The 26924-nt window shown below is 36.8% G+C and overlaps 1 long non-coding RNA gene across 2 annotated transcripts in view; it reads left to right on the top strand.

Annotated features, from left to right (window-relative positions):
• Positions 1-7929: 7929 nt before the first annotated feature.
• The window catches only part of PKIA, a 92840-nt gene continuing 73845 nt past the window's right edge, over positions 7930-26924 (top strand). The window contains exon 1 of one of the 2 annotated variants that reach the window (XR_006601510.1): positions 7930-8092. This is a non-coding gene — a long non-coding RNA (cAMP-dependent protein kinase inhibitor alpha). The remainder of the gene's footprint in view (positions 8093-26924) is intronic. The other variant, XR_006601509.1, reaches the window with a different exon arrangement.

Genomic DNA, 26924 nt, shown 5'->3' with positions numbered 1-26924 from the left:
ACAACAACAACAACTGTCTTTGCTCCCATATCACACCTTAATTACTACCCCATGGCTCTGCTTCTCTTTATAGCAAACTAGTCAAAAAGGATAGCTCTGCTTAATGTTTCTGCTTCTTTTCTCCCATTTGCTGATTTTTGTTCTCTCCATTATACAAGAACTATTCTTGTCAAGGTTATTAGTTATCTCTAGGTTGCCAAATCCTATACTAAATTACAGTTCTCATCCTAATCTACTAACAGCAATGGGACTAATAATCACTCCCTCTTCCTTCTAACACATTTTCACTTGGCTTCTGGGACAATTCTTATGTCTGCTGACTTCTTTTACCCTTTACTGGATCTTCTCGATACTGCACTGTCCCACTGCTCCATCCTCCAACATCAAGTATTCTCTGCCTACACTTACTGGCAAAGTAATTTCATCTTATCCTCAGGCTTTATTATGATGATTCACAAATTTTCTATTATACCCATGACACCTCTCTCCCTGAGTTTCATTTTTTTAAGGATTGATTGATTTGACAGAGAGAGAAAGAGAGAATAAGCAGGGGGAGAGGCAGAGTGGAAAGCAGGCTATCCACTGAGCAGGGAGCCTGACATGGGGCTTGATCCCAGGACTCTGGGATCATGACCTGAGCCAGAGACAGTTGCTTAACTGACTGAGCCACCCAGGCACCCCTCTCTCCCTGAATTTCGGACTAGTATATCCATAGCCTACTTTACATCCCCACAAATATCTGATAGGCATCACAAATTTAGCAGGTCCCCAAACAAACGTCTAATCCCTTAAATCTCTCTCTTGACCACTGTTCAAAAAGTTATAAATGATTTTTCACTCACATACCTTTCTCACATACCTCATCTTCTAACAATTTTCCCATTAAGCAATTCACTGTGAACAAACTAGCCTTCTAGTCTGGAACACATAAAGTATAAGCTCACCTACCTACAAATGCCAAACCTCTTTTCAGTGTACAGTTAACCCTAGAACAAATGGGGGTGAGGCATGTCAACATCCTGTGCATTCAAAAATCCATGTGTAACTTTTTTTTTTTTTTAAGATTTTATTTGTTGATTTGACAGACAGAAATCACAAGCAGACAGAGAGGTAGGCAGAGAAAGAGGGAGGGAAGCAGGCTCCCTGCTGAGCAGAGAGCCCGATGCGGGACTCGATCCCAGGACCCTGAGATCATGACCTGAGCCGAAGACAGCTGTTTAACCCACTGAGCCACCCAGGCACCCCCATGTGTAACTTTTGTCTCCCCCAAAACTTAACTACTAAGAGTTTACTGTTGACTGGAAGCCTTATTGATAACATAAATAGTTGATAACACGTATTTTCTGTGTTATATGTATTATATATTCTATTCTTACAAAGTAAGCTAGAGAAAATGTTAAGAAAATCATGAGAAAATCCATTTATAGTACTGTACAATAAAACATACACCTATAAGTGAACCCATGAAGACCAAAGCCATGTTATTCAAGTATCAACTGTATTCAAATGACTTGTTCCTACACTCCTTCCACATCTCTGCTCAAATCATCCTACAAAACTGCCTCCACCTTTGCATCATTACACTGCTGCTTCATGGCTCTTCCCAAAACTAAAAAACTGTATTTATCTGCTTCTGATCTTCTTCCCCTGGAACAGAAGACCCTTAAGGAAGAGATTCATTTGTTTACTTCTGTAACTTTGTTTCTTAGAACAGCAGCACATATTGGATACTCCACCAATATCTGCTGAATAAATATTAACTTCCTGCTGACCAAACACAATTCACTGAAACTTATGTTTAAATCAAATTTAAATTTCCTTTTGTATTAGCCTTAATTGGATTTGAGGAATTGATATTCAATCCTTTTTCATGAAAAAAATGAAGAATTACAGAAACATTTTTAATAAATGTTATCTAATAATCCATTCATTATAATAGAAAAGTTTTCAATAAAGAGTACTTTCTTCAGAAGGGATTTATTAATTTGGTCAGGTTCTTTAAAAGACTTCAACTTAAAAAATAAAATTTAAAGAGTACTACTTACATAGATTGTTTTATTTCATGACTTCATAACGATGATTTTAAAAGAAAGGTTTATTTGAAAATTACTTACATCATGATGTTGAATGTATCATATGCTGCTTACTAAGTATTTCACTTAAACTAATAAACATTTCACAATTAAATATACTGTTCCAGTTACAGAATACTCCCTGTATTATATTGGTCTGGTATTATATGTCAACTCCTTACCAGTAAAAACAAGGTGAATTTGTAGCAATGTCTAAAGGAACAGTTTCTGTTCGGTTTGTAGCACTTCCCTTCTTTCAGTTATATGGGTTGGTACCATTCATTATCTAATACCAATGTTCATATGAATGAATGTTATCTTGTACTCTTGTATCAGTGCTTTCATATTAATGTAGGAAATCTTACACTATCTGTAATTATTTGAATGCAACTTGTACTATAACTATAGCTTTGTTACCCCTGAATTGCATTTGTATGGGTTTTATAGGATATATTTTCTGACCTCATTGAAAGAGATATTTGGAATAAAATTTTAAGATTTCTGTGAAACCCAAGCAGAGCAGTCACCAAACACACACACACACACACACACACACACGCACACACGTACCATTATTATAAAAATTCTCCTCCTACCCTTTCTTATAAATCAAGATTATGTAAGACAATATTGACTGTCACATACTAAGTGCCCAGTTCTCTCCTAATAAACCAAATTCCCAGCTTTAAACAGACTCCTATGGAGTGAGGAGAGCAGGAGACCTGGCAAGCCAGTGGGTGACAGACGCTGGAGCTGTATCACCCTGACAACTCCTCTCTGTAATAAATCTGAGAAGCTAATCTCTGCTAAATTGTTAATAGCTGCTAATGAGATACTCTATACTCGGTTACCACTCCTTGACAGTGTATTTGCATTTAAATGAGCCCCTTCTGGAAGGACTCCTTAACCCAAAGAACTGGTTCTACTACTGACTGCTTCAGGCACACTTGGCCTGCTGGCTCTCCTTTCACATTGTCCCTTGCTGAGACTCATGATATCATTAGGCCACTTGATCTCTAACTCCAGAATATCGGAAAGGAAGAATTACAGACCTCAGAGTCAGAAGCAAAAGATTATTACTTTTTTTAAAGACTGAAATAAATAAATAAATAAATAGCTTTCACCTTACTCTAGCCTTCACTAATGAAGTTGTTTGGCAAACTGGTGTATGTCAAGTTCCAAGAAGAAAGATTCAAGCTTTATGTGTTGACATAAAACGTTGCTCATTTATTATTCCTTTTCTTTCTAGTTCCCTTATGCCTCTTGCCATGGTATAGTACCTGAACAGTTAATTTCTCCCATTTTACATCTTTATTTTTGTCTTTTCCCTAGGACCATCAACATTGATTCTCTGTCATGAGTAAAAACACCTGACAAGAGTACTTTGATGGATGAAGGAGCCTAATTATCATGAGACACTGTCTATACCTCCAGTGAGTCTGGCTTCATAGGACAAAAACTATACTAGGAAGGACAACAGACTATGTTCTAGTCCTAAATCACCGTATTTAATCTCCACTGCTTCAAGACAAACTGAAGGAAAGACTTTGCAAACATCTATTTTTTATTCTTAAGGACAGCCATTGCTCTTCTTATTTTAAAAATGGACAAAGTCAGACTGTGAATGAGAGAATCCAAGACCAGATCTGTTTAACTATAAAATCCCTGAACTTCAGAGTCATCTTAGTCTTCTGGTTCCCTTTGCCTTCCCATTCTCCTTCTCCTTAACATTATACAGACTTTTACCTCTAGCACCTGATACCTACCATACACTGCAACTAAATTATAAATTATTTTTTTGAATATTTTATTTATTTATTTGAGAGCAAGGGAGAGAGAACACGTGCACACAAGTGGAGGAAGGGGCAGAGGGACACGGAGATTCTGCACTGAGTGTGGAGCCCCACATGGGGCTCCATCCCAGGACCCTGAGATCATGACTTGAGCCGAAGTTAGACATTTAACTGACTGAGCCACCCAGGCCCCTAAATTATAACTTATTAACTACAAGATTTAGCATATTCTCTTTTCCAAGGTATTGCTCCAAGGTATTTAGAACTTTAAAAGAAAATAAGCCAGCCCGAGAGGCCAAGGGTGGCACTTACCAAGCATGGACTCTGTCTAATGCCTGTCATTAAGAACATCTTAAAAAAAAAATAATGCCTGTCATTTAAGAACATCCTCAAAAAACTCTTCTGTGGTTGGGATCCTAGCCTTCTTTTCACCATGGTTCCTTTTAACAATCTGGAGTAGTTTAACTTTTCTTAAAATAACAGTTTTGAGAGCCTGGGTGGCTCAGTTGGTTAAGCCTCCCACTCTTGATTTCAGTTCTGGTGGTGATCTCAGGGTCCTGGGATGGAGCCCTGGAGTAGGGCTCTGTGCTCAGTGGGGAACCTGCTTAGGATTCTCTCACTCTCCATCTGCCCCTCCCCCTGCGCGCTCTCTCTTCCTCTAAAGTGAATAAAGGCAACTTTTTAAAAAAGAGGACAGAAAAAATAACTTTTAAATTTATAAAATATATATGATTTCAAAATAAATTAATTGCCAATTTTTAAATGCAGTTATTAAAATACTTAAGAAACAAGATTTGTGATAGAGAAATGTATAGGCATTTAAATTCACTAAATAAGCTGTAACAGTGATTCTATTAACTACTATACTCAAAAATAGTGATATTGAGCTAATGAGTTAACAATGATTATATTGCTATACATGTGCACTAGAGTGGAACAATTAAATGGATGAGATTGTTAGAGTCACATTTCTTACTATTTTTTAAAAGATTTTATTTATTTATTTGAGATATATATGAGAGATAGAGCACGAGCAGTAGCTAGAGGCAGAGGGAGGGGGATAAGCAGACTCCCCACTGAGCAGCGAGCCCAATGCAGAGCTCAATCCCAGGACCTGGGACATGACCTGAGCCCAATGCAGATGCTTAACCAACTGAGCCACTCTGGTGCCTCTCTTACTATTATTGTAGGCATTTATGGATAAGCAAGGGGAGGAGCTAAAATGATCTAGGTGTTAATGGATTAGGCTTGAAGGCATTAGTATGAACTCATATTTAGTTCAATATAAGTACTGGCAGTAACATATTGAATATTTATACATATGTACCCATGCATGAGGAATATATATTTCTTTACTTTCTCAGAGAGCCTAAACAAATGGTACCCCCTTAGCAACCACCACACTGAAAGCCCAGATCTTGCTATTATCATCCTCCAGTAAGAGGAATCAGGGCTTCTTGGAGAAATGGCTGATTCTAGGACTGGGGTAGGAAAATACAAGGTGGGCCTTAGCATGGTGTAATGCCAGTAAATAACAAAGTAATAACACACACCCACAGACATCAAAGGAAGTATGTCAAAGGAGCATAGGCGCTGACAAAAGGAACTTGGAATGGCTAAAGCTGGAACAACTTGAACAACAAAATAAAGTGGTATTGGATTATCACTCGAAGTATAAAGTAAATATGCATGACTCTATATTGCTATAAATAAACAATTGCATAAATTAATATTTAGGGTAGAAAATACAATCTCCTGTGCAGGATTCCAAATACTTTATGTGAATACTCTGCCCTCAAGAAGGTAGAGAATAACTCTCTAATCCTTAGGCATGAGCTTCTCATAGTGACTTCCTTCCAACAAGTATAATATGGAAAGAAAAGATGGAGGAGTAACTTTACAGTGGAGAAATCTGAGATACTACCTCAGTCAGGTGATCAAGGTCAACATCAACAGTTGAAAATCATTTTGATAGTATATACTCCTGACGTGATGTTATGAAAATGACACTTTATCTTGTGGTCATCTTCCCAATAAACTATAACCCCAGTCTTATGAGAGAAGCATCAGACAGATTATAGTAGTGAGGCACGCTACAAAATTCTTGACCACGACTCCTCAAAACTGTCAAGGTCATTAAAAACTAGAAAAATCTGAGAAACTATCACAGCTCAGAGGATCCTAAGGGGACATGACAACTATAGGTAGCATAGTGTCCTGGATGGGAGCTGGGAAAAGAATTGAAAACCTTAGGTAAAACCGAAGGAAACTGTGCAGACTTTAGTTAATATTAGTGTAGCATTATTGGTTCATTAATTGTAACAAAGGTACTATACTAATGTAAGCTGTCAATAACAGAGGAAACTGGGAGTGGAATATATAGGAACTATATTATCTCCTTAATTTTTCTGTATATCTAAACCTATTCTAAGAACATATATAATCTATTAAATAAAACAAAAAAAGGTGGTGATGATTTAATTGTAACATCAGCATAGTGATTTTTGAGATATCTGTAAAACCTGAAATAGGAAATTATCTGTGATTTCTGTTGATGACAAAGTCTTAGGTACTCCTAATATTATTGTGGTTCATTGTTTGCATTTATATTTAAATTTATAAATTTCAGTTATAGGTTAGTAAGACTAAAGATGGAACACTCCCATCCAGATTCTACATACCCTTTGATACAAATTAAGAACCTCCCAGTTTATGGTGATATTAATGGCTTAATTTTATGAAATTAAGACTCAAAGACATGAATTAGGTTGCTTCAGCTTCCAAACAACATTCATTCTAGGGCCAAGAATTCTTAATGATTTTTTTTTTTTTAAATTCTGTTGTTACACTACCTACCAATTTTGGAACTGCTAAACAGAGAGATGGGAGCTCTTCATGGATCAAATGTGCCTTCCTGGCCTTGTGCAATGCTCTGCTTATGCTGCTCTTCAAATCCACAAGATAAAACTGGCTTGGACCTACTGAGGGGAATTCCCAAAGTAAAATTAAATGAGGAAATTCCACTCACACTAAACTCTACTGTCAAAGAACCTCTTTACTTGGAAATGACTTAACAATGGGAGAAAGAGACACTGGCGTCACCATAAAGGGAACAAATCCTTGGCCTTTTCTTCCCTTAAATCCCCACACTGGTCGGCAGGAGAAAGAAAGGAAGGGAGGGAGAGAGAGAGGGAAAGGAAGAGACAGAATGGGAGGGCGGGGGTTTAATAGCTGGTGCCCATTTAAAGAGGTTAAGAAGGGGCTTGTATGTGTATTCGCTTACATTATCCTAAAGCCAATTCTGATACATCCTTGCATTTGGGGCGGGGTGGGGTGGGGGAAATACAGCCATCTGTTACTGTGGATTCTGCTTCTTGGCTTCCAAATATTATAGCTGTCACCAGAGCAGCCAGCCCAATTGAAGGGTGGGGGAAGGTGTTAGAGGCAACATCTGTCCACTAAATGCACCACTAAAGAAGAGAAAAATCCTGGGGCCAGCCCTCTCTGTTTCCTCGAGTGCTTTCTTTGGCCGGTCCTACTTCTCCACTCCTTTGGGAGTTTCCTGTTCTATTACGTAGGCAAGAGGGTGAGAGGTCCCAGCTTTCATGCTTGTGAGTGGTTTGCATGTGTGTATACGTTGGGGGAAAGTAAGGCGTGCCTCAAGGGGCTTAGAAAGATCGATTGCCGGTTTAAAACATTTCCGGAGTGTTTGAATGTTTATCTTAAAAAGACAATCCCAGTCTCAAATTCTGCGAAATGAACAATACTGATAAGAAAAATGAAGAGGGTGGGAAACCCACACAGCCGAATGGAGCTGTCCATGCAGCGGGCGTGATAGGGGAGCTCTCGGAGGAAAGGCGCTATGCAGAGAAGTTTCTCTGGTCCTTCTCTCTCGGTCCACAATCTGGCAACGCTTCCTGCGTAATAGCATTAATAGAAAAGAAACCTAAAACCCGGAGGGGTAGCGGTCGTCGGGCACAGTTTCCAGGAGCCCATACCCGCTGCCGGGAGAGGTCCTTCTCCCCCCGCGACTGGCACGGAATGTGGTGATCCGGCCCGGGGAGGAGGATGACTTCATGCAGCCGGAGCGCGGCGGCGGGAGCAGCTGCTGCAGCCGGCAGGTGGGGTTGGGGCCGGTGGAGCTGACCACGCACTCGGCCGGGCGCGGCGGCACTGCGGCCCCGGGGCAGCGGGCGCTGGGACTCGCGCTGACTGCATGCAGAGAAGGTAAGCAGCCCGGCTATTATTAGCCTCCGCCACGCCGCTTAGTTCTTTCCGCTCGGGTAATAATGGGTTTTGCAATACACAGAGAAGGGAAATATCCTTGCTGCATACTGCAATGGGAAAAGGAGCAACAACTGGAATTGAAATGTTAATCACCAAGTGCTTGAGATTAGAGGAGCGGTGTTACTGGGCAAACAAAGAAGGCGGTCAGCCTCTATACTCTTAAAGATAGTCGACCGTTTCAGCGCTAGACTCGCTTAGGCATTGAAGACTCAGAATGTGGAATAACTGGGAGTTGCACTTTTATCTTTCTACTTCAGCCTTCACTTGGTTATTTTGTTGTTTTGGAGCAGCAGGTCCTTGGAGGCAGCTTGGGGAACTAATCAGAAATCTTTCCTACCTTCCTCTGTCCTCTCCCTTCCTAGTTATCAAAATTGGTCTGTGCCCATTTCAATGTCAAACACCTACTTCAATACTGAACCTTTAGAAAGAGTCTCATATTAGAGGAGAAACTTACCTCCTGGAGTTCAGCTTGGGGTGAGCAGCACTTGTTTCTACCTTATCCCTTCGTTTATCATCTCTCGTCAATTACTTCATTGATTTCCCTGGGATGCCGGGTCCATTCACAGGCCAGATCTTGTCAGATTCAATCCACCACCTCTGCTCCATGACTGATTTTGTCAAGGACCTACAAAGGGCATTGCCCTACACCAGTTTTAGTATTCTCTCTGTATACTCTAACCTGTGTCCTTCCCCCAAATACGTGGCACGAAAAATCCTTCTTTTAACCTAGTACCAACATGGTTCCCGGTAACTTCCTTCGCTGTAGTCACTGCGGCTACAAGAGAAGAGGATTTCGAGGACAGCAGAATCTGTTGGGGTGTCAGAAAGAGGACCATACTTGTATTTTGCTCCCTGTGCATAGGCATAGATGGAAGTACAAATGTGAATGTGTCTATCCAGTTTTCCTTGAAGCTTTTTTGAGGGGGGGGGCCACTGGATGGCAGACACCTACCTTGATAAGCAAGCAGTATGTCTGTCCCAGGATTCCCCAATAACCTCGAAAGAGTTTCCAGAGAGGCTTTCCCCACAAGCATTCAGGAAGCCACTGGAGCTGGCCAATCTAAGCCTCAGGTTATTTGAGCATCCTCAAGTTAGTCTTGCCATTTAAGGGTTCTGACCACTTGTTCTAGGATCTCCCCCACAAACCTCTTGCTACTGAGCTCAAGTGCCTTATTCCTGTTGCCGCCTAGGGATGTACATTTGAATAATATGCTCTGAAATGGGTAAGATGGCTGTGATGGGGATTGCAAATGTGCTACTTTACCAACAGAGAGTATTTGCAATAAGCCAGACTGGGGTGTCTGTGTGCCAATACTCTATTTAACTGGGGATCTTTATCTTTAAATTTGAAATGAGACAGTCTGACTCCATAACCATGTAATTTTATTTTAGCAAATTGAAAGAGGAGCTCAATGAAAAAGAGAGGCAAGGTTTATAGCTAAAATTTTATCTCTGCTTACCTTCCTTTTTAAATATTGCTTTTAGACAAAGATACTAGTTTTGAAAAATCATATTAATTCTGTTATATGCCATTATTGCTTTTCTGAATACAAATTCTTTTTATAAAATACACTTTAGAAGGATTTGAGTTGGTTTCTTTGTCTCTACCTTTAGTATATGAGGCAGAGGGAGTGGAGGGGGTGGGCAAATCCCACTCCAAGTGGCCCACTCCAGGAACTATTCCCCTGGATCATGAAAACCTCAGCACCATTTTTTTTTTTTTTAGCATATTGTTGTTGTTATTATGTGTTGAGTGTGGTGTGGGTTTGAAATATTAAAATTTCAAGATTCTATAATTTTGAATCAGGCACAGCACACCAAATAGAAAAGGAAACAAAGAGCAAGAACAACAAAACCCTTTATTCTACCACCTTTCTTTACTAATCTTAAAATATTTAACTATATAAATAATTATTCTGAATAATAAGTGATAATAAATGTTAATATGATAATTCACTTTTAAGAAATTATGAAGTACAGATTAGTATAATTGACCTTAGGTATAGTAAAAATTTCTGTAATTTGAGTTTTCTTCATGTTGACTATTAGTGCATGAGAATATCCTAATAATAGTTAGAAATTGAAATTGTCTATTACTTGGTTTCTGAAGAAACTGAATTCTTTGAGAAGAAATGGGTAAGAATTAGGGGACTAGTACTGCCTAAACTGGCATCATACCTGCCAGTGATTTTATAAGGGAGATGAATTCACTGAATTATGGACCTACATTGGAGAAGCCTTTTTGGGAAGGGAGAAAATAAGTTAGAAAATTTAATTTTTCATTTCAGTGCAACTGAGAAAGATAAATAAATTTAAAGGATTTCTGAATTTGGACTTTCTTTTATTGAAATAAAACAATTTTTCTGAGAAAAGTGTCTAAATTCAGAGCCCTAAGAAGAAATATATGTCTGACTTCATGACTTCATAACTGAAATTGATTTATGACTTTATATCCTTTTCTTTAACTGTTTCCCAGGGAAAGGAAAAATTAATTGCCTGGTGTTCAAGAGATGGAGGAGGAATGAAAAAAAAAAAGGGATGTGCACTATTAGATGCTGAATGAATTGCAGACATTTTTGTAGGTTTGACAAGATAGAAGAAGTCAATCTACTGCTTTCTAATCACATAAAAAAAATTTAGTATGGTGTGTGGTCACTGTTATCCGTAACTTAGTAAAAATTTAGACATCAAAGTTGACCTCATAAAAAAAAGGCATTTTCTGACGCTGTCTTACTGCCATTAGCTGCAACTGAAATAGACTTATTTTGAGATTTTGAAAAATGGAAAAGAAAAAAAAAGTAGAAATAATAAAGCTAAAGAAGGGAATTTATATTTACCCAGTGTCTCCGCTGCAAATAAGTAGAAAAAGTGCAATTTTGAAAGTTGTCAGTGCTCTCCTAACTGCCAGATTTATGTAATATTTCACCTTTTTCATTATGTCTTTATTTTTAAGTTCTCATCCATGTTCTTTTTAAATTAAGTATTCATGTTTAAGTATCATTAATAAGTAATATGCATCAGGAACTGAGATATCTCTTTATCTAGTTTCTCACTAATCCCCTTAAGCTATCCTGTGATCAGCCTAAACCAGCTGGTCTTGATTTCCAGTTTGTGCCCTATGATGTCACGCCTATATGTCTTCATCTGTTGCTTTCACTCACCCCATATATGTTGAAACCTTGCTCACATCAGACACTTCCTCTTCCATAAAGCTTTCCCCATACCCACCATCCTCATATCAGGATGAGGATATGTCTAAATTCCTATTGCACATTATCTTGGTCTATTCTTTAGTGTGAACCAATGCCTTATTCTCCTAAAATAGCTTTGGAGAGCATGTTTGTGACTGACAACCTTTTATTACCTGCAACTCAGAGTACAGTGCCTAGCTATGTACAGTTCTTCCTTGATTTACAGTGGGCTTACATCCCAATAGACCCATCATAAGTTGAAAATACCCTATGTCAAATGCATTTAATGTACCTAACCCACCAAACACCATAGCTTAGCCTAGCCTACCTTAAGTGAGCTCAGAATACTTGTATTGGTCTGCAGATGGGCAAAATCATCTAACATGTAGCCTATTTTATGGTAAGTGTTGAATATCTCATGTAATTTATTGGATACTATATTGAAGGTGAAAAACCGAATCTTTACGTAGGTACAGAACGGTTGCTAAATGTATCTGTTGTTTGCCTCATGGCTGTGTGGCTAACTGGGACCTGTGGCTTGCTGCCACTGCCCGGCATCAGGAGAGATTACTGTACTTCCTGCTAGCCTGGGAAAAAATCCAGTCAGAAATTGAATTGTGGTTTCTACTGAATGTATATCTCTTTTACATGATCATGAAGTTGAAAAATCATACATTGAACCATCATAAGTCAGGAACCTTTTGTATATGCATAGTAGACATTCAGCAGTTTGATTTTAGTGAAGAAATTGGTTATTATTTCAGGGGTATATCTCTACCCACTCTTTACCATCAGGCAAGTTCAACTCCCAAACTGTGTGCAAGTACTGTTTAGTTTTAAAAATATTTACATAATAATAAATATAGTGAAAGCACATTCAAATAATTATATTCAACAAAAGTTATTGTGAGCTTACAGGTCATTCAATGTATATTAGCTCATATATATTAAAAATATGATAAGCTTAACAAAACAAAACACAACTTTTAAAAAAAATTATTTATTTATCTGACAGAGAGAGAGAAAGAGGGTACACAAGCGTTCACAAGAGCACACATGGTGGGGTGGGGTGGCAGGCAGGGGGAAGGGGAGAAGCAGGCTCCCTGCTGAGCTAGGAGCCCAATGCAGGACTCTGTCCCAGAACCCTGGGATCAGGACCTGAGCCAAAGGCAGACGCTTAACTGACTGAGCCACACATACATCCCCAAAACAAAACTTTATGTTTTTAAAAAGATTTTATGTATTTATTTGAAAGAGAGAGAGAGCATATATAAGCACTTGTCCAGTTTCAAGGCACTCTGCCAGGTACTTTCATCCATGAAATCAAATTTCAGGCTTCTATGCTAATTTTACTTTAGGAAACTGAGACTCAAAGATTCACCTAAATGTTTAGCAGACATTCCTTCCATGTTACCATGCTGCTCTTTGAAGTGTTAAGAGTGAAGGAAAGCATTATAAAAACACAAGGTCAGAGCTATCAGAGTCATTTAAAAATTGTTTTGTAATTAATTTTTCCAGTGTTTCTTAAACTTTTGGGCCTTAACATCCCCTTTGATAATTCAGTAAAGGCTATGCATCCACTCCCCAAGTATATACACAAACACACACAAATACACATAGCATTTTGCATACAATTGCAGGTGTTTAAGGACCCACTAAAGTACTCCTCAGCAAATGGTTTAAGACCATCTGCTCTGGGTTCACTTTAACAAGATGTGTGTCCTTTATTAGCCCAGACATTTTTGGTACTTGAAACAACATTCTCCTTCTATTCTTCTCCCTGCTTTAGAACCCAAAATGAGAGCTCCTCATTATCACTGGCACAAAGGCAGCTAGATGATTCGAAAACAAGTAAGTGCCAGTGAGAAAAGTGATTCAAAGAACCCTGATTCATGGAAAAGGAATCCCAGAAGGAGTTCTGAATGTTACACATTCCAAATGATTTATTTAGGGTTTTCCAATCAAAACCATTTTTTTATAAAAAAAGAAACAGTTCTAGACTTAGAGTAGTAGTGCCAAATATGTATAAGAACATTGCCAGCAGTTGAGCGATGTAGGCTCCTTTGAAACATATTCAGTTTTCTTACGATGGATGTATGTTTGCCTCAAAGTTACTATTTCTTTCTGGTGACGCTGTCTGCAGTAATGTATTTGCTTTTGCCATGTTAAGGGGAGAATGAGAAGTTATATTCATCCCTCCTAAGTTATAAAACAATTGCCAGCATAAAAGTACATTAAAAATTAACTGATACCTGAAGAAACCAGTACTAGCTAGCATGGTTTGCTGATGCTAGTATTCAAAAAGAAGTGTGACAACATTAATCTAGAAAAAAAACAGATATGGAGAGAAAGAAAATTCAAGGGGCCAACTTAAGCTTTTGGTTTACCTACACTTCCCAAAATATGATAATACCTGCATAAGCTCCTAAAATAAGGGCAATTTTTAAAAAATTTATTTCATACAGAGAGGAAGAAAAAGAGAGAGAGCAACAGATTGGGAGGGAGCAGCAGAGGGGATAGGGGAAAGCTAGCTCCCCACTCAGCAGGGACCCCAATGCGGGAGTTTGATCCTAGGTATCCCAAAATAAGGGCAATTTTATGGAAACTTGATAATGTGCCCAATGCAAGGTAAATTTATACTTTATTTTATAGTGGATTTTTATTTTTTATTATGATAAAATAGAAATAACAAAATTAGCTGTTTTAAGCATTTTAAAGTATGAAATTCACAGATATTAAGTACATTCACTATGTTGAGCAGTTTTCACCACTATCCATTTTCAGAACTTTTTCATCATCCCAAACAGAAACTTTGTACCCATTAAGCAGTTACCCTTCATCTCCCCACCTCTCAGCCTCTGGTAAACTCTATTCTACTTTCTAGGTCTATGGATTTGCCTATTCTAGCCACCTCATATAGTGGAATTATACAATATTTATCCTTTTATGTCTGGTTTCTGTCACTTGGCATAATGTTTTCAAAGTTTATCCATGTTGTAGCATGTGTCAGAATGGCATTGCTTTTTAGTTTGTTTGTTTTTAAAAGATTTTATTTATTTATTTGAAAGAGAGAGAGAGAATGAGAGCTCCAGAGCATGAGAGGAGGAAGGTCAGAGGGAGAAGCAGACCCTTGCTGAGCAGGACTCCTGCTGTGGTACTGGATCCAGGGACTCCAGGATCATGACCTGAGCTGAAGGCAGTTAATCAACTGAGCCACCCAGGCGCCCAAAATTGCATTACTTTTTCAAGCTGAATGATATATATGTGTGTGTGTGTGTGGGTGGGTGGGTGGGTGTATATATACATATACACACCTACAGTGTTTTTTAGTTGCAAAATATTTTCAGTACATTGCCTATTATTACATTGATGATATCTAGCACAAAACACTACCATATCACCTTTAGTAGAGGCCTAATATGTACAGAGAATGTCCCATGATTTTATTAAATGAAAAACTGATAAATATTAAGTTCCAAATTATTTTTTGATTTCAAGGTATGTGGTAATGGACACAAAGTTGCCCATCTTCATATGTTAGTGCTTTTACTTTTTTGCTTTTTTTTGTTGTTGTTGTGAATGGTTCCAAGACCCAGGATTGGTGCTTTAATTTTTGATGAAGAAATTCATGGTGTGGTATTGTTGGGTCAGAGACAATACATGAGCGTTTATAATTAGAAAAAGTATGTTGACTATAAAAATCATAAACTTCTTCAACAGATAGTACTTATGTATTTTCTGCAGCCATTTCTTTTCTTTTCTTTTTTTTTTTTTAAGATTTTATTTATTTATTTATTTACAGAGCGAGATCACAAGTAGGCAGAGAGGCAGGCAGAGAGAGAGAGAGAGAGGGAAGCAGGCTCCCTGCTAAGCAGAGAGCCTGATGCAGGCCTTAATCCCAGGACCCTGGAATTATGGCCTGAGCCGAAAGTGGAGGCTTTAACCCACTGAGCTACCCAGGCGCCCCTCTGTATCCATTTCTATCTTTAAAATGAATGCATGTAATATAAGGGAATCCATTTACTATGATTTGAGCAAGGAAAGATTCTCACTTTTTTCATTTCTGTTCATGGAGGAAAAATATTATACATAAGTCTTGACAGATTTCAAGTCTCTCAACACATTTTATCATTTCAAAGATATTACAGAGTACATCACAGATGTCTGTCAAGTCTTACAACAACAGTGTAGAAAACTAGAAACATCTATATCTAGGTGTGTGTGAGAAGTGTGTTTGTGTTTTAAGCTCCAGCAATAGGTCATTTGAATCCAGCCAATTCTAAAGTTTGGTCTGTTTTTTAGTTCAAATATATGTATCTGCATTATAGTAAATCTTTTATTTTGTTGGTTTTTTTTTTCTTTAGTTTCTTTTTAATGTATCCATTTTAATTTATCCTGAAAGGAGTGTTGTATTTAAGCTAAACTACAGAATATTGGTACATATGAAGAAAAACAGAATTGGCAAAACTTTTCACTACCCTTCTCAGAAGATTATCTTGATTTGCATTGTCCAAGAGGGGAGAAACAAAGAAGCTTGCTGGGGGATTGCATCATGTTGTACCCGAATTAGACATTAACATGCTACAATGTCAAGGATGAAGCAACATGTTTATAACATATATTTTTTTAAAGATTTTATTTATTTACTTATTTGTCAGAGAGAGAGAAAGTATGCTCAAGCAGGCAGAGTGGCAGGCAGAGGAGGAGAAAGAAGCAGGCTCCCTGTTGAGCACGGAGCCCGATGAGGGACTTGATCCCAGCACGCTGGGATCATGACCTGAGCCGAAGGCAGCGGCTTAACTGGCTGAGCCACCCAGGCATCCCTATAACATATTTTTGAAAAGCTGCTTAAAACTGAAAGATTGCAAGAACATAGATAGACATAGCGTAGATATTTCACAACAGTATTTTAAGGCATGTTTTTTCTTTGGTTAATTGGGATGGAGAACCTATTAATAGGCATTTCTCTATGATTTACTTTTGTCTTTATTTCTGCCTGATCAAATCTTCTTTTAAAAACAGACATGAAACAAATAAGCATTCTGACCTTTACCTAAATAAGCAATAAGAAACGCACATCTTAATCAATGCACTGCCATGTTGATGAGTCTGAGGGTAGAAATATTGGGTGTTTTGGTCATTGCACTCATAGCAGCAGTACAACCCACTTTGTTCCTTCTGTTGTATACTGCAGAATCTGACTGCATAAACCAAGAAGTCAGTGATCTTTAATGCCATTTCTTTCTTTTCTTTTTTTTTTTTTTAAGATTTTATTTATTTATTTGGCAGAGAGAGAGACAGCCCGAGAGGGAACACAGGCAGGGGGCATGGGAGCGGGAGAGGGAGAAGCAGACTCTCTGTTGAGCAGGGAGCCAGATGCGGGCTGGATCTCAGGAGTCTGGGATCCATGACCTGAGCTAGAGGCAACTGCTTAACAACTGAGCCACCCAGGTGCCCCTTTAATCCCATTTCTAAAACTCCTCTCCATGATTTTTCACACTCAGGTTCTCTCATAATTGAAATGTAGTGAAAAACAACCAGGGTGTTAATACGCTCTATCCACTAACAAAACTTAATCTTGCTAGAACTTGTAAAAATAATGTTGCATACAAATTGGTGGATACCCAGTGGAATCAGTGAGAATAATCTGTCAGACTCACCAAGTCCAAGTACAGATTTGAAGATGGTCAAAAAAATTTTTTTAAAAATTTATTAATTTATTTAACAGAGCATGAGCCAGGGGGAGAGGCAGTGAGAGAGAGAGAGAGAAGCAGACTCCCCCTTGAGCAGGGAGCGGGATGCCAGGCTCATCCAGGAACCCTGTGATCATGACCTGAGCCAAAGGCAGATCTTAACCGACTGAGCCACCCAGTCACCCCAAAGACTGTCAAATTTTAAATATTGTGAAGATATAAAAAGATTTAAAAATTTTTCCTCTATAGTAATATATGAACATTTTAGAAAAGTATAATTACACATGTGGGGTTTATTTAAGATAACCTCACTGGAGAACAATGCACTTTTAAAAGGCTTCATTCTGAAAAGACAGCATTCATATTTTTTTAACTACTAGCCTCCAAAACAAATTGTGACAGATCATTGTTCATCCAAATTAATCTCTCATATTGAAGTTGGTTTTTCTTGGGGAAACTGCCTTCAACGAATTTGTGCTTTTCTGCAGTGGATCAAGCCAAAAAGCAAGAGGGCTAACATTCTTATGACACATCCATATTTACTAGCATTTTCAAATGATTACAGTCTTTTAATAACCTGAGAATTTCCATTGATAAAAGTTGGTCAAGACATGGCTGATGCTCCTGTAGAAGATAAATCTGAATTTCATTTTTTATATCATCTCCGTCTTAGAGAATAACCTAGGATTGCAAAGCCAAGCAAAGCATGAAAGAATAGTATTTTATAAGTAGTACTATTTTATAAGTAGTATTTTATAAGTAAGTATAAGAGTATATTTTAAGGGGCGCCTGGGTGACTCAGTGGGTTAAAGCCTCTGCCTTTGGCTAAGGTCATGATCTCAGGGTTCTGGGATCGAGCCCCACATCGGGCTCTCTGCTCAGCAGGGAGCCTGCTTCTCCCCCTCTCTCTCTGCCTGCCTCTCTACCTACTTGTGATCTCTGTCTGTCAAATAAATAAAAAAAAAATCTTTAAAAAAAGAATAAAAAAATAAAACTAAAGTATCAAGAGCATAAAAATTTCTGCAAGTCAAATGATTAGTTTCATATTTGGCTTTATAGGCATTTATAAAATATTTGTTGAACAACAAAATAAATCAATACAATTTAGTTTAGAAAGCTGCCCCCAACACAAAGTAATTGGCATTTTACACATGTTCATTAGAGTATTTTTGTAGGTGTGGTGGGGATGAGTTATGGATGAAATTACCCTCCCCTGCTTCTTACTGCTAAACCATACTCTCTTCTCTCTGAGGTTTTGATAAGGTGGGAATTAGAAGTGATGCATATTAAAGCTTGAGATATATCTAGTAAGCAGTTTAAGACACTCAACCAAGCACAGTCCATTTACCCAGGACAGAAGAACATGACATTACTCTTCTTCATTCAACTACAATGAATTTGGACTTTTAGAAAATTCATCATACAAGATACAGATTTTTTTTAATTTTAATAATAATAAACTATTAGTGGTTCTCTTTTCTCCATACCTTTTTCAATCTCATTTTTTATAAAGAACACTGTTCTGGAGAAAGCAAAATTTCAGTTGATTGAAAGCATTTCTACCTGTATGCAGGTTTGAGATAATGGTCTTGTAACATTTCACTGGAGCTTTTTGAAGTCACTATTTCAGCACAAAAATTAAATCTGACACTAAAATGATCTGACGCTAAACAGTTCATTGAATAAATGGTGGAAAGTTGGCATCTTGTTTATTATTAAAGAAAAAAAAAAACTAACTTGTTCAAGCCAAAAACTTAAATGTTTCAATTTCCCCTTAATAAATAAAAAGGAAAATGAAATACCATGGCAGTAGAGTGTTATGAAAGCAAAGAATTGAGTTGATATCAAAATGTTTGAAGATAAAATTAATGTTTTTTTGTACAGTTAGATAAAATTTTACTGAGAGCTCTCAGGCAGCTTTTGATCACTTTCAAAATGAATCAAAATGCTCTAAACAGCATCTTCAAAGTATGCTGATCACTAAACCTTCCCCTTCCCTTTGTTTGTTTTGGAAGTTTGGGCTACCACTTATGTCTAAATCATATATTTTAAGAAGTGAATGTGAACTTTGAATCCTAGCTAGTTTCAGTCCCACCTCTACGATTTACTAGCTATGTGACTTAGGGTAAATTACTTAACCTCTGTGAGTGGTTTCTTGGTATTTAAAACAGGAAAATCACAGAGGTTTTGTGAAGATTAGAGAACATAAAAGAGAATTTAGTGCAGTATCTGAAACATTGTAAAGATTAATAAATGTTTCCAATTTTTGTCCTTTTTATTCTCATGGGAAACTTACAACCAGACCTCATTACCACAAGTTTTCCCAAATGTTTATGAACTCTTTTTTCCTGCTTCTCCCATGTTAGTTAAACTAAGCTTTGAAATGACCCGGAGCCTCATGGGAAGATGTCTCTGTGCAGGTAATGCCACTGGTGGGAGAGGTTGAAGCCAACACAAAGCAAAATTGCAGGAGCTCTAATCTGGCAGTAGCTGGGGGAATGAGACTTAGTTTCTATTTTTAACTCTGTAAGTAGTTGATTGGATGAGCTGGCAAAAGTCAGTTGGCTATTAATTCTGCATCTTATTTTTTTTTTTAATTTCCCCATATGTCTAATCACTCTTGTCACTAACCCATTACAGAAATGCTATTAAGGTTGTGAGTAAGTGTGTTGATATCAGAAGCAAGTGACAGATAAAATGGGGAGGCTTCCTTACTTAAAAGCAACAGTTGACTTTTGGTGGGGGGGAAGGTAATACAGTGTGAAGGTTCCTGGGAGAGAACAACTTTAACTTATAAAGAATTTTTAACATTCACTTCCACTAACAAAAATCTTTGAAGAGTCACTAATTATCTGCCTTATACTCAAATATATATACTTGGTATATTATTTATATATATATATGTATATAAATGTTATATAAATACATATATTTATGTATAACAATTGAAGAAGTTTCTCATTATATCATTAAATTGTTCAAAAGGAAAATTATTATTATTGTTATTATTTTTAAAATATTTTATTTATTTATTTGACACAAAGAGAGAGACAGCGAAAGAGGGAATACAAGCAGGGAGAGTGGGAGAGGAAGAAGCAGGCTTCCTACCAAGCAGGGAACCTGATGCAGGGCTTGATCCCAGGACCCTGGCATCATGATCTGAGCTGAAGGCAGGCACCTAATGACTGAGCCACCCAGGTGCCCCCAAAAACGAAAATTAACTTGTAACTCCATTGTATATCATATGCCAAGGACTCTTTGGTATGTAATATCTATTTTACTGGAGCTCCAAGAATTTAGAGAGAACATACAAGTATTTTAATATTCAGAGTCTTGTTCATTCCTAGGCGCTATTGATTAGAGTTGATCAATAGCAACACCTTTAAACTGAAATAAAAACATCAAGCCTCAATTAATGTGAAAACTTGAGTGGAAACACCTATGAATCACCTATAAAAACTGTATTATTAATACACAAATGGGCTTTAGTATGATGAATCTGGGGGCTTAAAAAGCACACAGTTTTACATTTCTTAAAAAGATTTATTTATTTGTTTGAGAGAGAAAGAGTGCATGCATGTGGGGAGGGTTGGTTAGAGATTGAGGGAGTGGGAGAGAAAGTATCCTCATGCAGACTCCCTGCTAAACAAGGAGCCTGATGCAGGCCTTGATCCCAGGCCCCAACCAAGATCATGACCTGAGTTGAAACTAAGAGTCAAATGCTTAACCAACTAAGTCATCCAGGTACTCCACAGGGTTAGGAATTTTAATTCAGTATGTAAATATGCTAACTTATGTTAAAATTTCTGTAACTTTAGGGTCAAATTAATTTGAAAGTTATTGGTGTTATTTTTCTGGTTTCTAATAACTGCTGTCTCAAATAAATGCATTACCAAGACAAAAATATCCCTGGTTTAAAGTTTCTGCCCAATTAATCACATACTGGGATGTCTCTTGGATATCAGTAAAATGATATATTTTACAGCAAGCCTATAAAATGACTTTCCACTTGCCAGGCAACCTTCAACAATAAAATATACCTGATATTCCAATTTTGAAAAATCATTATACCACATAAATGTTATCTTAATAAATAGCAGGTGACTATTAAGGTTTAATCATTCTCCAAATACCTTTTACCAGTTATTAATAGAATACTGAGTAAGCAGCAGTTCTGTAGTTTTTATTCAGATTTTTATTTAGACTCAAGTGTAATCTGTATTTCCTTTTCTTTTTTCAAGATTTTATCTATTTATTTGAGAGAGAGAGTGAGCGACAGAAAGAGAGAGAGAGACCTTGAGCTGGGGAAGGGAAGAGAAGCAGGTTCCTGCTGAGCAGAGAGCCTGACATGGGATTCGATCCCAGCACCCTGGGATCATGACCTGAATCGCAGGGAGACACTTACCCAACTGAGCCACCCGGCGCCCTGTTATCTGTATTTCTATAGTGCTTTTATATCTACCATCTCACTTAAGGAGAAGGAAGCTTTCTAGGGCTTTTATGTTGGCTTCTAAGTGGAGCATTCTTTAACATTTTTCATTTAAAAATACTATATAAAAATTTATATGGTCTCATTAGATATAAATATTAGAAAATCTATGGAACATTTAAACACTCAAACACACAAAAACAGGGATATACTTGAAAACATGAATTTTTAATGTGTTTATTTAGGTTATCTATGTTGAACTTTATTTCATTAATAGCTCACACAATAACCTTCTCTGTTAATTATTTTAAGATCCGGAAAGTAGGAAACAATATAGAAACTAACTAAAATTTCCTTTTTGAGAAATGTTAAGAAAGAGTTAATGTTAATGTTAAGAAATGATAAGAAAAGAGAAGAATATTAAATAGTAAATGAAGCATATTGGTTTTGAATATCACATACATAGAGGAAAAAGACCCAAAGAAAGTTAAAAAATCAATTATCAATAATTAACTTAAGAAACAGAAAGCCAGGGTGACCTTTACTTCCTCTCAATACCAATCTCATCTGCTATTTCCAAACTCATTACAAAGTATATGTATTATTCAACTGTTTAAGAAGAATATATGCTGGTTTGGATGTGTTTTGTAACATATAAACCTTGCCGAGTGTTGCTAAAACGTTTGATTTTTATATAGATTTCTGGAAGTTCACATTAGAGGAAGAGAAGTTTTCCCTCAACCTGAAATAACAGTAATAAATTAAAATTTCTTTTGAAGTACTGTATACTTTCAAAGCATTTTTATATACATTCTCTTACTGGATTATCCTAACTCTCTACAGCTGGTAGAGCAATGGTTATCTTCATTTTGCAGAGAGGAAAACTGAAGTTCATGAAGTTTAGCAGTTTGCCCACTTCAGCAGTACACAGAGTTATTAAATAGCAGGCCAAGAATTCAGGCTTGCTTCATGCCCTGGTCAGTCTAGTGCTTTCCTAGATGCTGCAGAAATTGGACATGTATAATGGTAAGCACGAAAATGGAAATATGCTTAGATCTGTTCCTACTTATATATTTGCCTGTAGACCTCACTGGAGTCTGCACCAGGACAATCTACGTGTATTACTTTCATCAACTCAAAGAGGTGGTCATATTAAATAAGCTTCTAGGAGCTAGAAAAGTCAAGAAAACATTCTTCCGCAGAGCCTCCAGAAGGAACAAAGCCCTGCCCACACCTTCACTTTGAGGGAAAGTCCCCTAAGACCTGTTGGAGTCAGAACAAGTAGATCTGAAAAGTGAAAGAACTGTATTGGTGTAAGCCACTAAGTTTGTGGTAATTTGTTAAAGCAGCAATAGAAAAGTTGTATAGGTCTCATGCAGAACTTTTCTTCATTTTTTTAAACCTTATTTCCGAAAATTTTTTGAATTTTTATTGTTCTGTTGTCCTTTGTAATAACAGTAGACTTCATCCCCTGTAGGCTATGATTTTCAGAGACTGGCTAATTGATTCAGTAATGGGCTGAGGAAAACCACGAAAGATCATAGAAAATCTGAGCCTTTGCCTGGGCCTGGTGACAGATGGTTCTGAAGCACCTTTGGTGTAATGAATATTCAACCTAATACGAAAGTCCAAATTCATGTCAATTTAAGAACATTACGTTACTCAGGCTTGGGAATGAACACTGTCCGGTAAGAACAACCTCAGAGTAGAAAAAAGGACTTAAAGCAGGTTATTTGTGAATTTGCCAATTGTGTTTCATTTAAACGGTATCATATAGTTAACAGTGGTATATAAGATCATTTTAATGGAAATAATTTTGTGAAATAAAGGTCATTTGGTAATAAAAAAAATAAATAAGCTTCTAGGTTTAATTAAAAAACAAAATAAAACCAAACTATACTGTTTTTTTTCACCATATTCCAGTTTGTATTTTGTCATTATCAGCTTCTTTTCTAGAGAACCATGCCTTCAACTTAAAGGGTTGCATTGCTTAATAAACATGGATGATGCTGACGGCTTATCTGAGTTAAGTAATGTATGAATCTAGTTTCATGAGATTACATCATTTTATTTATACACATACTTGCACACATATTAGCAAAAAATAATTTTTGCTTCAAACTAGAACATTATTTGTATAATTTGCAACCTAATTGGAGCACTTGGCCATATAATCTATCATTTTAAAAGTTAATTAAAATTCACAGAAAATTCTCTTCTGTAACTACATTGGACAATTTTATTGCATTTCTACTAGGTTTCTATTAAGTATGAAATTATTTTAAACAAGTCATTTATAAGATCTGCCTCAGTATTTTTCTGCTTCTGAAATATCACCACTATAATCTGCTTTTTAAAATAGTCTGACACCTACCAAGTACTCCTTCACCTCCTACAAGAAAGCAAGAAAAAGAAAGCATTTATGTTTTTAATTTTAGTGAAGGTTCTTGATTTAAGAATTAGTCATTTGCTGTCATTTGAATTTCAACTATTCTGTAAGTACTTGAGGTTCTTTTTGTATAACTTTTCTGTAGTTTTCACATATATCACCATTAATTTCATCTTTCACTTTGTCTTCTTAGAAATAACATTATGTTTTTGAACTGTTTATCAGTAACAGATAATGGCAGGAAATGGTGATTCTGGTTTTTGGTTAAAAAAAAATAAAACGAGAAACTAAAGGAATAGTTACTATAGCATTCCCCCCCCCCATTTAATTAATCAGCCATTCACATCAGTCAATATTAGATTTTGAGACTACAGATCCAAATACTAAATGTTTTACATATTTGGAAAAGTGAAAAATAATACTTATTTTGCTTACCCTGTGCTAAATGCTGTTCTAAAACCGAATAGATTTCCTCTCACAACAATCCTAAGAGGAAGACACTGTTATTACCTATTTTATAGATAAGCAAATAAATACAGAAAATGATTAAGTTATCCATGGTCACACAGCTAGTAAGGTACAGCTATAGTATTTAAAACCAGTTTAAAATATCTAAAATCTGTTATTGTGAGAATCCATATTCCCAACCCCTGTAATGAATGTAAGGGTTTTGATCCCACCATTTGTTATATGCCCACTTACTTGCTTGTGGAAAGAAAGAGAGGGGAGGAAGTAAAGAAGGAAGAGCTGAAGGCAGGAGAGAAGTCAAAATTCTGCCAGTTCGTTGATAACTGCTACATAATGATGTTCAGTTTAGGTTCTTATAGCATTTTCAATGCAATAAATAATTTAAAATTTTCTTAAGTGAAGTCTTCGATAATATTATCAGATGGAGACAGCCAGTGACTTTCTATTTACTAATAATCCTAATTGAAGTGTTAAGGCAGTCTCATATTTGGAACAAAACTAATTCTGGTAATTTTCACAGCAATCCATATATCTTAAAATTATTATCAGGCTTTTCTTCACCCTCAGCACTCGGCTTACTTAATTTTAATTTTTCAAAAGCCCATAAATTTTAGTAAGATTTTAGGTTAGGCTTAAATCATAGGAAAATTAAAGGAAGTTTAGAATCTGTAACAAAAGGAAATCACGCTCTTCCCATCCCATGCTCACGTCTGTTCATTTCTACCAGAATTGTTCCATCAAGAAAGGAGGAATTATTCTGATTGGTCAGATTTAATGGACCACTCATTGAACAATATTTTACTGTTACTGCATGTTTAAAGGTACACAGCAATGGTTCTCACATTCTTACTTGCCGATAAATTGATCCTGTGAGAGCAGATGTGAGGAGTGAGGATCCTTGAAACCTCCCTCCACTACCCTGCATGTCTTGCAAGGGGAAGGGGGTGTGTGTCTTAATCCAGCAGACAATGGGCCCTTCTGTCTTTTATAGGCTGTTTCCATGCCTATGAGTCAAGCTCTATTTGAGCCTGGAAAAATCTTACATACTCTCTTGTCAACTTCTTCCTTCAGTATGTACTCAGAAAATGGTAAAATAGCTCAAGTAAGTCTTTACCATAGCTCTGAATTCAGGGTTTTCAGGAAGTAATCCCAAATCTCAGATGTGCTCTGTATCATAATAGATAATTTTGTATTTATAGTTAACATTTACTCTGGATTATTCAGATGTGCGATAAGAAACTATTTCTGTCTTCAAGTGCTGAAAGGCAGGATAACTATGGATTTTCATCAAAGTAATGTAGAAACTGTATTTGTTTCTTATGTACTAGCCACTATCCTAGAGACTGGTGATAGAGCGCTAAACAGAGTGGTTAGAAACCACACTGATTTCCAACAACATTGTTAAGAAAGGATGAAATTCAGGGGCTCCTGAGTGGCTCAGTCATTAAATGTCTGCCTTCAGCTCAGATCATGATCCCAGGGGCCTGAGATCTAGCCCTACATTGGGCTCCCTGCTCAGTGGGAAACTGGCTTCTTCCTCTCCTACTCCCTCTGCTTGTGTTCCCTCTCTTGTTATCTCTCTCGCTGTCAACTAAATACATAAAATCTTAAAAAAGGATAAAATTCAAACAGGAAAGGGGTACAGAAGTCATACGCAAAAAACAAATCTCAGCTTTAATATGCATGGTTGGCATTTTGGGGCTAGAACAAATCTAACACAGGAAGTTTAGGATTAATGATATATAGTCAGTCTAGTTGAACTCTGTTTTATTTAAAACAAGCAATTTTTTCAAACAAAGTCAATAAATCATTAGCAGTAATTATGTAAACTCAAGTCTGTTTTTTATTATTATTATTATTTTATTTTTATTTTTAAGCGATCTTCCTACCGAACGTGTGGCCTGAACTACTATCTGGAGATCAGGAGTCACATGTTCCCTGACAGAGCTGGCCAGGTGCCCCTATAGTCCCTTATTTTTAAAAAATAGGGTGCCTTGGCTTATAATCTGTGGTCATTTTAATATTTTGAGAAACCAATCTTCAGCATTTTGAAAATTAGGTTTTTTTCACAATAAAAATTCTAATATTTGTGCATCAGTTGTATTTCACACCTCCATAATGGGGTGACACTTTACAATTTTTTTTCACCATTAAAAATTAAAATGTTTATTTGGGTTTTTTTTTTTTTTTTTGGCACAACGGCTAAAGAACTGTTAAATACTTAAATGCCTGATTCAAGGTCTTAAGATAGAAGAGTTTAATAAAAAAAAAATAAATAAGTATATTGTATGAATGTTCTGAGTATGAACAATAAATAGCAGGGGCTAGAAATTATTACCAGAAAAAATAGAAACCAGATACTTTCACGGGACAAAGAATCTGAATGTACATGGAATATTAAGAAAAAGAAATTGGTTTAATCAAAATGGTTAATTTCAAATCTTTCCATTTTAAGTCATGTGGGTCCAATTTATAATTGTTTTCACACAAAAAATATGTTTCCCAGTTTGCGGTCTGTGTGACTTTGGCACTGGGCATCTGAGAAACAGAGAAAAAAACTCTTTTGTCATTCTTTCATACTTTACTAGCTTTCTCCTCTGTA

This window comes from Mustela putorius, unplaced genomic scaffold (assembly GCF_011764305.1).
Source record: "Mustela putorius furo isolate JIRA1106 unplaced genomic scaffold, ASM1176430v1.1 tig00003846_pilon_pilon_pilon, whole genome shotgun sequence".
Taxonomy (NCBI): Eukaryota; Metazoa; Chordata; class Mammalia; order Carnivora; family Mustelidae; genus Mustela; species Mustela putorius.
Note: the sequence above shows the minus strand (reverse complement) of the source record. Positions and strands in the feature narration are given on the sequence as shown.